This window comes from Rosa chinensis, chromosome 7 (assembly GCF_002994745.2).
Source record: "Rosa chinensis cultivar Old Blush chromosome 7, RchiOBHm-V2, whole genome shotgun sequence".
In the NCBI taxonomy this organism is placed as follows: Eukaryota; Viridiplantae; Streptophyta; class Magnoliopsida; order Rosales; family Rosaceae; genus Rosa; species Rosa chinensis.
In genome coordinates this window covers 68,440,172-68,453,693 of record NC_037094.1, presented here as the reverse complement: position 1 = coordinate 68,453,693, position 13,522 = coordinate 68,440,172, and the positions used below count along the sequence as shown (strand labels likewise).

General features: G+C 39.6%; 1 long non-coding RNA gene across 1 annotated transcript; it reads right to left on the bottom strand.

Annotated features, from left to right (window-relative positions):
• Nucleotides 1-8,972: 8,972 nt before the first annotated feature.
• On the bottom strand, nucleotides 8,973-13,198 carry LOC121050318. The gene is made up of 3 exons (XR_005802667.1): nucleotides 12,539-13,198; nucleotides 12,268-12,393; nucleotides 8,973-9,050 (listed from the first exon to the last, which is right to left on the bottom strand). It is a non-coding gene; the product is annotated as an uncharacterized LOC121050318 (long non-coding RNA).
• Nucleotides 13,199-13,522: the final 324 nt, after the last annotated feature.

The window sequence follows — 13,522 nt, the reverse complement described above, 5'->3', positions numbered from 1 at the left end:
CGGGCTTTGTAAAGATGTCCGTGTGAAGTCTTTGTAGACGGATCATCATATCATGACTAGGATGATCGATCCTGTCGTGACAAAGCCAATATGTATCTAAATCCGAGAGATCTCTCTCATAACTTTTATTGGATTAATAGCTAGAATAGTGACATAGAGTCCACTAGAGAGACACATAAACTTCTCTAAGATGCGTCTTTGTTCGCAATCATTAGAGGCAATGCAAAGGAACACATTTCCGTTCTCTACATGCATTGTCGCATGAAATTCGTTGGCTATTCATAGGGTACGATTTGCCCTAAGAGCGTAGAGAGTTTATGTGACAACTGTAATCAAGGTGCCATTTGGCAAGTGGAACTTGGGCTATTCCATGTCCTTGAATTAATATTGATGGCCTAGCCATCGTAGTCACAAAGTCATATGCTCAGAATCAAAATGGAGTCATAATGGAAAGAACTCGAAATTTTATTCATAAGCCAACGGAGTACATCATCGTTTCTATGATCAAAGAAAATCTAATCCAATAAAGGTAATATGGCAATCGCCTACATCTCTTGGAAAATAAAGACTTAAACAGAATTGGCGATCTATTGATTCCAGCCAGATTTGTAGCCTGCAACCCTTCACTCTAGATCATTTTCTTGATCTTCTTGTTCCACATAGTGAGCTTCTCTTGCTTCACAATATGCTTTGTAGGCGGTGACAAGTTCTTCATGAGCTCTACAAATGTGTGCCCAATGCTCAGACACTCCACATCGAGAACATACATCTCTTTGCTCGAACTCCATTGATTGAGGCGCTTTGAAAGCGTCATTTAGATGGCTCTTAGTGTTGGTGGCGCCACCAACATGGCCAGAGGCATTGCCTCCCTCTCTCTTTCCACGTTTACCTCTTCGGTTCCGTGTTCGCCTATTTTGGCGGTTACCTTCCCAAGTAGAGCGATTATATGGATCAGAATGTCCATAAGTATACCTAAGATTAGGGTTTCGCTCTTGGCACCCTCTCTTAGAGGTGCGACTATAATTGGATTCCAGAATATGCTCTGTTTCCACGGATCTCGAATTATAGTTCTTCACAAGGATATTGTCATGCTTTTCAGCGACATTCATAGCTCCAATGAGCTCATGAAACCTTGTGATCCGTCTTGCATATACATTGATTCGATAGTTCTTAGCAACCATCAATGCAGAGACGGGGAAGGTAGAGAGAGTCTTCTCAATCAACATCGCATATGTGATCTCTTTACCACAGAATTCCATTAAGGATTTAATGCGAAGTGCTTCCGAGTTATAGTCAAGAACTGACTTGAAATCACAGAAGCGGAGGTTATGCCATCTCACTTCTAGGTCAGGAAGCAAGGAGTCACGGACGTTGCCAAATCTTTCTTCGAGTGAGACCCACAGCCTTCTGGGGTCTTCTTCATTCATATACTCGTACTGGAGCGAATCATCCATATGACGAGTCATTAGGATGATGGCTTTCGCCTTATTTGCCTCTAAGGCTGCTCTATTTGCTTCCAAAGCTTGAGCTTGCTCAACAGTTATCACGTCCTGGCTAGGCTCGAGAATCATATCCAAGATTCCTACAGCCTTGAGATGCTGGCAGATATCACGAACCCACCTGTGATATCCAGAGCCAGTTTTTCCCAATGGAGCAAAGTCCAATTTGTTCAGGTTACTCATCCTGAAAGAGAACAAGAAATTAGGGTTAGTTTCGGAGCGAAAAGGGCTACCACGAAAAACTTATTAAATTTCTGAGCGTAGTCGCTTCCAAGAAATTAGGGATTTTTCGGAGCGTAGTCGCTTCCAGGAAAATCCGATTCCAATAGGGGTTTTGGATTAGATCGAAACAATGATGTAAGTGGTCGATCATAAATTCTCTACAAACTCTAAGTTTGGATATCTCAACAAGCTCTAAGCTTGGAGTGAGCACGAACCCCCACAGTTCGGCTTAATTTGGTCTCCCCTATAATGAAGAAAGGGGGGTAGAAGAAGGGAGGTTGCAAGTCCCCGAGAAAAAGAAGAGAAATTGAAATAATTGAAATAATTGTCTACATGAAAATTAAAAAAATGAATTATGCAATGTATAAACTCAAAGTTTTCCTTTACTATGTACAACCTTCATTCCTTAAAAACTCTATCCTTGATTAAGCTATTTATGTATTTATTTGTTAATGAGAATTGAAGGATCACATGATCGACGTTCCCTCTATTACATACATAAAACGTCATTCCACAAAAGCTTTATTTCTGAAATAAGCTATTTTGATTGAGACATCTAACCTTCCCACATGATTTATTAATTTTGCTATCCTAAATGAATAGTATGTTTGCTCACCTTCAATCACTAGCTTAAACATTTTTGGTTTCTTCCTTCAGCTTCTTTTACGATAAAAAGAACCTCTCAAGCCTCAACATTATAGATGAATTTGCAGTGATACACAACAGCAAATCTATTTTGATTTATCGTAAAAGAATAGTACGTTTGCTATTCTGAAGTAAGCTATTTTGATTGAGACATCTAACCTTTCCACATGATTTATTAATTTTGCTATCCTAAATGAATGGTACGTTTGCTCACCTTCAATCACTAGCTTAAACATTTATGGTTTCTTCCTTCAGCTTCTTTTACAATAAAAAGAACCTCTCAATTAAGCCTCGATCAACATTATAGATATGAATTTGCAGTAATACACAATAGCAAATTCACCATATATAGTCGTACTATACATATAAACGCACCGAGAGAAAGATCAAGGAGATTATATATAGAAAGCCCCCTCAAAGAAAAGAAAAAAGAAATTCAAAGGCAATCCAAAACATATACAAGATCAGTACTAGCTCGTGAAATCAAAAATTGAGACGCACAGTATGTGTTGATCGAGTTCGAGTAAGGTATTGCGAACTCGTTTGATCGTCTTGTGTAGTATTCAATTTTTTGTGATGAAATTTTGGGAGTACGAAGAAGATTTTCTTTGTCCAAAGTTGCTATCTCTTTATCAGGCTAAGAATTATTAAAATTGAATGATACTAATTATGTAGGGTGATGTCATGTTTTCCAAACTTTTGTAAATCGGAAGATGATTTTAATTTTGTGTGCCAAATATATATGAAGATTTACGTGTGTCAGTGGTCTTCTTTTATATATGAGACTACAATTCATAAATGGTGAAGATCATTTCCTCCACAAACTTTTTTGTATGTTGCCTTTCACATTAAATATGAAGATACAAACTTTTTTGTATCTTCTGCTGGTCTTCTAAATATGAAGATTTACTTGTATCAGTGGTCTTCTAGATATGATACTACAATATATTTATAAATGGTGAAGATCATTTTGTCGACAAACTTTTTTGTATCTTCTGCTTGTTGCGTTTCACATTAATTTTCCATCGGATCTAACCCTTGTAGAACAGGTCACTTTCGTATTGGTTAAACCAAGAGTTTCAGTTACCTTTCTCCAGCCTCTATATACATGCACATCCACACATTGCAAATGTACAAAGCAATAGAAAACCAATCATGTCTAGCAATATTAATGTCCCCATAGCTTTTCTCATGCTCATAGCCATTGCCCGCCAAAGCCAGGGATTTGGCATCAGCCTGATTCCAGTGGTGTCTCCCAAATTGCCGTTTTTCCCACGAATATCACCCTAGTCGAAATACACCAAAACCTGGTCCAACTATCAAAACTTCAAAAGCTCACGCCCTTCGCTTCATGAGAGTATACCCTGCAGACAGAAACACTACTTCAACTATACAATCCCCAGTCAAAAGGGCTTTCAGTGGTTATCTGTACGTTGAAATCTACATAGGTGGCCCTTCGTGAAGTCAAACTTGGCCTTGGACACCGGTAGTGACATAACATGGGTGCAATGTGTCCAAGGCCAAGTTCGACCGCAGGAGATCCGCGACGTACCAGCCTATGCCTTAGATGATCCGTTATGTTCTGGTCTTTCACATGATCATCGTGTCGGAAACGAGCCTTGTTCCTATTTGGCAGAATACCTTGACAGCCAGGCTAGTGAAGGTGAGGTTGGGTTTGACACCTTTACATTCTTTTCTGAAAATTGCCAGCCGCAACCAATTCCACATGTGGCAGTTGGATCTGGACTCATCAATGATATTGACGTCGGGCCAGAAGGTCCACTTGGTAATCCGATTGGAGGAATTCTTGGGTTAGAGAAAGGTCGCCCCTCTTCTATCCTACAGCAACTGAGGTCTATCACACTTCAGAGGTTTTCTTACTGCCTTCCCTAGACTTAGAATTGGGGAATCAAACTGTCTTATACTTAGGGAATGGTATAGAACTATGTGGTCCTGGTGTCGAGGTGACACCCTTTTTGGATGACTACTATAGGCTGAAGCTAAAAGGGATCAGTATCAATGGTGGGCTTCTCCCAATTGATCCAGCATAATTTATGCCACCGGCAAGTGACGGTATTTATATAGATTCAGGAACAGCAAACAGTCTTCTTGTGGAAAGTTTACGACATTTTGCAACAAGGTATGGTAGACTACTTTCAAGACTATTATGGCTGGCTTCCTCTGCACAGAACTACTAGACTTGACCACTATGAGCTTTGCTCTGAGTTTCCCAGTGAAGGAAGGTATGTTTCTCCAACACTGATGACCTTTCATTTTGGGACCCTCCTTACTTCCAAGTCGTAATATGGTCATGCAGAATTGATTTGCTTGGTCAAACACCTCGAAGATGCTATGTTCATTTTGAAGGCACTGCCAAACTTGATGAAAATAGCATCTTCAAGGTGTTTGACCAAGCAAATCAGTTCTGCATGACGATACTACGACTTGGAAGTAAGGAGGGTCCCAACATTTTGGGCGCGCTGCAACAGGCAAACTATAGGTTCCTCTTTGACGTTGCTGCCTCCAAATTGTCATCTGCAAAAGATATTTGCTGAATGGAAGTATATGTATCTTGCCCTTGAATAAAGTAGAGGATAATTATTATAGTATTCAAAATAATACAAGGACACTGGGGGTTTTCCAGTACGTTGATTTTGTTATTTTCTTTGTTTAAACCTGACTGATAAAAAGGATCAAGCTAATAGTATGTGTAACTGCATTAATACACCCCAATAAGGCCCCCGGTTCAGATGTGTACGTTTCAATGCTTGTATACTTCGATCAATTCAAGTACGAAATCGAATCACTACCTCGAGCCCTTGAGGCTTCTTTAACATGTTGCCATGCTCGTTCAAATCCTTCAGTTAAAAAGATTTGCGCGATCAGACGTGTATATTAATAATAATTCACATCAAATAGTAGCCACAATCCTTTTAAATTATAAGAAGTGCAAATCAGTATTCCCTTGAGGAACGTTCTAAGCATATAACCAATGACTCGAGTGACGTTAGTGAATTCAATCCCATTACTTCAAAGACAGAAAGGGAATCTTAGTATATGATAGGAACTCGCGACTAGGACAATGCTATTTTTGAAACACCAAGGGCCGCCATTAAGAATTTCCCATAATCCCATTGTTCCTCCAAAGAGCAACGCACTAGAAAGAGGCTAGAGCCCTGTTCTGGAATTCGAACCGCACATCGTTCCTCAGTATTCCCTTGAGGAACGTTCTAAGCATATAACCAATGACTCGAGTGACGTTAGTGAATTCAATCCCATTACTTCAAAGACAGAAAGGGAATCTTAGTATATGATAGGAACTCGCGACTAGGACAATGCTCTTTTTGAAACACCAAGGGCCGCCATTAAGAATTTCCCATAATCCCATTGTTCCTCCAAAGAGCAACGCACTAGAAAGAGGCTAGAGCCCTGTTCTGGAATTCGAACCGCACATCCAGAATGCCAAACCTTTCCAATATGGCTCATTTAACAGTTCCATTAAGAGTTCTGCCAGTCTGAATCATTTTGTAGTTTCAGTTCCATTAACTCGTATTCCTCTTCATACAAAATTGTGTAGAGAAAGGGGTCGGGGAGATATATATATATATACAGCGCTTCTCCACTGCGGACGTCCGCAGTTTTTCTTAGGTACGGATTTTAGGTTTTGACCCACTTTTAGATCATATTTTCACATCTTAACCGTTCATTTTTTAGGTCCTAATGTATAGATCACCTCTGCAAAATTTCAGCCAAATTGGTGATCGTTAAGGCATCAAAAACTGCAATTTACAACAATGTACACGAACGGTTCCGGTTCGGCAGATTCGGTTCGTTCATGTAAATTGCAGTTTTCGATGTCTTAACAATCACCAATTTGGCTGAAATTTTGCATAGGTGATCTATATATTAGGACCTAAAAACTGAATGGTTAAGATGTGAAAATATGATCGAAAAGTGGGTCAAAACCTAAAATCCGTACCTTTTTTCTTAGGTGCGGATACACACACACACACACACACACAAAGGTTCTGAAGAGGATGTCCGCAACCTAGAAAAAGTGCAGACGTCCGACATTTCTCCACGATCAAGTTCCGACAGCGGCACGCCTCTTGCCGGACGGAGGCCAACGGCATCCCAGACCAGTTTGCAGTGAAGACGAAGGCCAAAGAGATCGAGATCGGAGGTCTGGGCAGCGTGGTCGACTGCAAAGTGGTAGTCCTATCAAAGTAGACTGAAAAGTGGTAGCCAGCAAGTCCACCCAACTGCAAACTGGTCCGGGATGTCCAGAGGGTTCATCCGGCGACTGCAGCTCAGCCATCACCGCCTTCTCGATGCCGGAAGAGGGACGTCCGCACTTTTTCTTTTTCTGGGTTGCGGACGTCCTCTTCAGAATATATATATATATATATATATATAGAGAGAGAGAGAGAGAGAGAGAGAGAGAGAGAGAGAGAGAGAGAGAGAGAGAGAGAGAGAGAGAGAGAGAGAGAGAGAGAGAGAGAGAGATTGATGTTGGAAAATTTAATATTAAGTATTTTATTTTCCATAATTTGTGGATGAATAATTAGTGAAAATGTGTGAAGTTGAATATTTGTAAATGACTACGTTATGAGAAATCATGGCTGATCACAAAAGATAACTTTTGGTGAAAAGTCATATTTCATTCAAAAGTCACTTTACATCTATAAAACACTTGCTACACCATATTCTGAAAATCACTTCTTGAATTCATCTCTCCTCCTCTCCTTCTACATATGAGTATTTCCTAATGTCTTGAAAACCAATTAAGTCTTTTCAAGAGAGAGTTCATACACAATCTAAGTTTGCTGTTCTTGAGGTTTGAACTGCTACTACCACAAGAAGAAGATCGTTGTATCCTGGGAGACGTTTGCCATTAAAACCTTTAAGCACCGATGAGGAGGCAATTTCGTCTTAAGGATATAGAACCAAGTTCTAGACTCGACCATATTACTTACGGTTTTTCTAACTTTTATCAGTTTTATTTTGGTTAGATTTATCTGCATAAATGTTTCTTGATTTTCTTATAAATATAGCAATTAGACCAACAAATTTACCAACAATTGATGATGGCGACGAGGGCGGCATTGCAAGTCGGACTCGAGTCAGGAGGTACGAACTGGGTCAGACACTACGGGAGGGCAATTTCGCCAAGGTCAAGTTTTCTGGAAACGTTGAGACTGGTGAGAATTTCGCTATTAACATTCTGGACAAAGAAAAGGTCCTCTCTAATCCCACTTCCCCGCTTCTGTTCTCCCCCGTTGACGACGCCTGTTCTCCTCTCTGGGCATTTTTCGACATTAATTATGACAAGCTTGCCGGAGGAGGAGGAGTAGGAGGAGGGCAAAGCTCTTCTCGACCAGGTCCAGTATGTTTCCAGTGAGTTTTGGTTTCAAGTTGGGCTTGATGGGTTTGGAATCGCTCTTATTGGTTTTGGTTTACTAAATCAGAAGTCTGTCTATTTTCTATTTAAACTTTTTAATTTGTGATATATTCACGAGAAAAGTCGTTTAAGAACATTATGAAAGGCTAATTAAGTTAATTGGAAGGATGCTAATTAATTATAACAAATTACATATAAGTTATTGACAAAAGATGACTTAACAAATACATCATCTAAAGATTGAAGTAAACATATAAGGACTAAATCTTACAAATAAGGACAATGTGCTCTCCACTTGCCACATGTCATGAGTTAATTTACCTTTTTATCCTTATCTACTTCTTTTGTCTTCTAATCCCTTTATAAGGTTAAATATTACAAATAAGGACAATCTGCTCTCCACTTGCCACATGTCATGAATTAATTTACTTTTTTACCCTTAACTACTTTTTTTGATTTTTTTTTTTAACTTCTAATTCCTTTTATGTTACTTTTTTTTTTTTTTTAGAATAATCACTTTATATTACTTTTTTTTTATGTTACTTTTTTTCGTAACTTAGCTTTATCGATATTTTAAACTCTCCAAAATATCTTCAAAACTAGTTTTAGATACGAATATTTACCACATATATCAAAACTTCCATCAAATTTTCTAAATTTTAATTTAAGCAAAATATCCATTGAAATTTCCACAATTTTGAGGTGCCAAAATTTTCTAAACTTCGTCTCACTAGTACATTTCCCAACACAAATTCCCTCTTCCGGTAATGCACTCGTCATCGCGTAATCCTGCTACTACACTTGTACTCGTGTTCTGCTACTGCACTCGTCATCGCCTAATCCTGCTACTGCACTTGTCATCACCTAATCCTGCTACTGCACTCATACTCGTCCAGTTCTGCTACTGCACTTGTCATTGCTTAATCTTGCTACTGCACTCGTTGCACTTGTACTCGTGTTCTGCTACTGCACTCGTTATCGCCTAATTCTGCTACTGCACTCGTCAAATCCTGCTACTGCACTTGTCATCACCTAATCCTGCTTCTGCACTCATACTCGTCCAGTTCTGCTACTGCACTTGTATTCGTGTTCTGCTATTGCACTTGTACTCGTGTTCTGCTACTGCACTCGTCATCGCCTATTCCTGCTACTGTACTCGTCCAATCCTGCTACTGTACTCGTCCAATCCTGCTACTGCACTCATACTTGTCCAGTTCTGCTACTGCACTCATACTTGTCCAGTTCTGCTACTGCACTTATACTCGTGTTGTCCAGTTCTACTACTGCACTTGTACTCATGTAATTTCACAAAAAAATAAGTCTTGGGCACATCTCTGTCACGCCCCTGATTTTACACACATGAAAATCGATATATATAATCCCATAATTATACATGCGTGAATGTTCAGTCATCAATACAAATACCTGGAACATCTTTCCTTATAACGAGTAAATACTGATGCCCTGAAACCATCCGAGTTAATATACACTCACTTCATAGAGTTATATATTACACAAATTTACGAATTAAATTGTCATAAAAAAATAAAGCGTAAATGCTCCTCAGAGCTTACTACATAGCGGAAGTCATAACAATGGCAAAGCCAACAAAATTTGCTTCCTAACCGTTCAGCTGCCTGTAGCTACCTCAGCTTCAGCCACGATTTTCCTGACCTGCAGGATTAACCCCTACACCAAAAGAATGGTGCACCGGGTTTCTACACAACAAAACCCGGTAAGCTTATGAAAGCTCGTATGAGTAACTCATGAACATCAATCAACAACTCACATCAATCTACTTAAGGAAACATGCAGCCATGATTCCTTCTAACATTCCATATCCTATCCAAAGAAAGGACAACATGAGTCACCGCTATGACCATGCTCTATTTGCTAACTTAACCATCAAGTAGCAATTCAAGTCTCATCTAGACAACTAAAGGAGAATGCCGTCGGAACTCTCCTTTAAGCTGCATACCTATGAGTCTCAAGCAACCTCGACCGTTACTCCCATAAGCTATCATGGCAGATAAACTAGAATTCTATTGAAATTGTAACCACTCGTCCTACCAAGGACATGATTACCTATTTCCTGCCTTGATCACCATCTGCGATCTATCACCATCTGTGACATATGATTTCAGACTCCGTCTGGTCATGAAATCAACATCAAGGTAGCCATCTGTAACCTGTCACCATCTGTGACGTATGATCTTTAGACCCCATCTGGTCTCAGCTCAACCATTGATCACCATCTATCACCATCTGTGACTTATGATTTTTAGACCCCATCTGGTCATGAAATCAACTATCAAGGTCACCGTCTGCAACCTGTCACTATCTATGATCTATCACCATCTGTGACTTAAGATCTTCTTAGACCCTATCTGGTCTTAAGGTCAACGTTAAGTAAGTCACATCTGACTTAAAAACGTTACAACATCTAGTTTCGGTTTTCCTAATCCCTGCTCACCATCTGTGACCCTTGATACAAAAACCAATACATCTAAAATGAGTCACGCTTGACTCAAAATGTAACATCAAGCTCAATACTTTCCAAACAATAGAAAACATCTTTTTCTATAATATTGTTTCCTGAAAAGCCACATTCAACAATAATATGAACATCATCATGCATATTATTATTCATCACAATCATCCGCAATGATATATATATTTCACGTAAATATATATATACGTAGACATTCGCTCAGGAATGCCTACTAATACCAACTATAGTTTGCAGTTAAATGATTAACGCCGAAACAATAATGGTAATTCTGTTCTTAAAGAACCTTGTGAGATTACTCACCTCGAACTCCTGCTGCGTCTTCAACAAAACACAAAGCCGCCAATTCACAAATAATCGTCCACTGTACTTCGTCAAGTACCTATTCACATACGTTTCCAATTTAGTGACGATTAACATTTGATTTAAGTTCGAAACCCTCTGTTTTGAACTAAAACCCACAAAGTGGTGCCAATCAAGGCAAAACCACATCCGAGACCTCCCAAGGTCTCCGGAATACGCCCACGATCGATGTGACCAAACCACAAGTCGATCGGACGCTCGAATCCTCATGGATCGAATAAATCGATCGGTATGAAACTGTAAAAATCATAACAATTTCATACGAACTCCAAAATTTGCATATTATATATCGAAACGCTCGTATCAACGACTAGAACATATATAATACCACGAAAAGTCCCATACATGGCCGGAACGCCGCCACAGGCCAAAACTCAATATTTCACAAAACTCCCAACATCAAAAAGCTTCATCTAAGCATGCTTGTGAACTTTCATAACTGGATCGAAGTCAGAAAACAAGCTTAAGGGATCGAAAATTACCTCACAAGCCGTGAACAGTAATCCAATCCGAGTTTATCAGATTTCTACGTAAATCGATCGAAAGAACCACCATAGATCGATCTGGAAGCCTATTCTGAACTCAACCAAGGAATCGTTGAAGCCATGAAGTCGCCGGAGTTGTGTTTTCCGGCCGGGTCTGAAAACGCTAACTGTACAGCCTTGCAGCGCCGTACATGGTGGATCTTGTCGCTAGAGAACACCACAGGGACAACCAGACGGCGGAGACGATCCAGTCTGGAAAGTTTCGTCGCCGGAGATGGCCGGAGCTCGCCGGAAAAGTCGGGTCGGAATGCCGGGTTCGGGTCGGGTCAGTCGAAAATCTTCGACTCAGAGGGCGCGGACGAGAGAGAAGAGAGAGAGAGGATGGCTTCCGGAAAAGGAAATGAGGAAAATGAAAATATTTTCTGATTTTTCCTTTATATACTAAAACGGAAACTTTTTCCAATTGCCATAACTTCCTCATATGAACTCCGATTTACGCGTTCTGCATGTCCACGAACTCGTATCGACGCGCTCTACGACTTTCGTGAAGGAAGTTTTCCGAGAATCCCAACATATAAAAAGTTAAACTTCACACGACCCCCTAAACTGTGAAATTCAAATATTTATACGTACGAAAATCATTCCACTCCACATACAACCTACGAATAAAGCATAATAACAAATACTCGTACAACTGGTCCATTATTAAATACCAAATTTAAATAACAGAAAACCAGGTCATCACAATCTCATTGACAATATATTATTATTACTTTGAAACAATTGCCCCATTCAATTTATAATTACTTATCATTTATCACTATTCTTTTTAATAATGTATCAACCTAAAGTATTGCTAAAGCAATCACAAATTGGATCATTTCAGATTCTTCATACAAAAGATATTCACATGCCACACTCCACTACTTCACCTAATAACTAAGAAAATAACAACATCATAGGTTCTACAAATCCAAGTCCTATTCTTTGATCTATATCCTGCACTCAAAATTTGAATCCCAAACTTGATCCCAACATAACACAACAATTATTGCACATTTCACTACCAATCTCACTAATAATCATCGAAACAACATAGCACAGAAGCAGAAATGACAGAAATGAACCGAAAAAATGAATTACCTGAAGGCAATAGCAATGTCGTTGCCGAATTTCTCAAGCGCCTTGTCATGATCTCAAGAAGAGAAGCACTCTCGAGCTCCTTAGCCAATTGCTCATAGTCCTCTGCCTCCACTTTCTCAACATCCTCTGCAAAATTCAACCCAAACATAGCACAAAACACTAACACAACCTCTCAAAAAGCAATTATCAAAATAAAAAACTAGGACAAGAAGCACTAAGCAAGTAAACGACCGGGCAATGCAGGTGAAATCGGAAGAGAGAGAGGACTGACCGCTCGCCCTTCGTCTTATTCAATATATTCTTACTCCCCAAATAGATATTATAGCAAGTCCTCACTATCTGAAGCAAGCAATCGCTGTGAATCTGCAGCGAAATCGATGCCACTACTGACAGCAACATCTTCAGCACCAGCAGGTCCATCTGAACATCCTTCAAATCGTGGCATTTACAAACGGACTTGATTAATTTTGTCAGCAACTTTGCTTCGCCGCGCAGGTAGCCATGCGCGATTAGCTTTTGGATGCAATCGACGGCGGGATCGGTGATCTTCACCACTCCCGATGCGGCGGCGCTGATGATAAGTCTGAGAATCGACTCGACGTCGGCGAGGAAGTACTGATTGGAGCCTTCGTCGTGGAGCGGGCCGGGCTCGGAGGCGCGTCGAGTTCGGAATGATTTGAGGCGTTATGGAGCTGGTTGTGCTACTGCTTCGGAGAACTGCAAATTGGGTTTTGGGATTTCAGTTTTTGTGTTTTGAGATTATGTCAATGGCATGCACGTAAATTGTTATAAAAACTGTGCATTTTAGTCATTTTTCATCAAAATAGGAAGCCAGGCTTGCTTTATTTGGTTTTGGGCTTGGGCTTGTGTCCTTATTTGTATAAAACTATTTGAATGTGAGTTTTTTGTGTTTATATCTTTGGTCAGGTGCTACTGTGTAATTTTCTAAATTAATTATTTTCACTCTAGTGTGATGTGATGCTTGCCAAATTTATTAATCGAAGGATGGTTGATTATAACAATGATAAGAGATGCAAATTTGCATTTGATACTTTGTCGCAAATTTGGATCCAATATCAAACAATTGGTTTTTAGATGTAAAGAATAGAAGTTAATCCATAGCACTACTAAAGTTCATACTGAGATCAATGGCAAACTCTTATTATATTCTTGATATTATTTTAATCAATGAAGATACAACTAGAGCCGGATGACATCCTCGAGAATCACTCGGTGTCAATTTTTTTATTTTTTA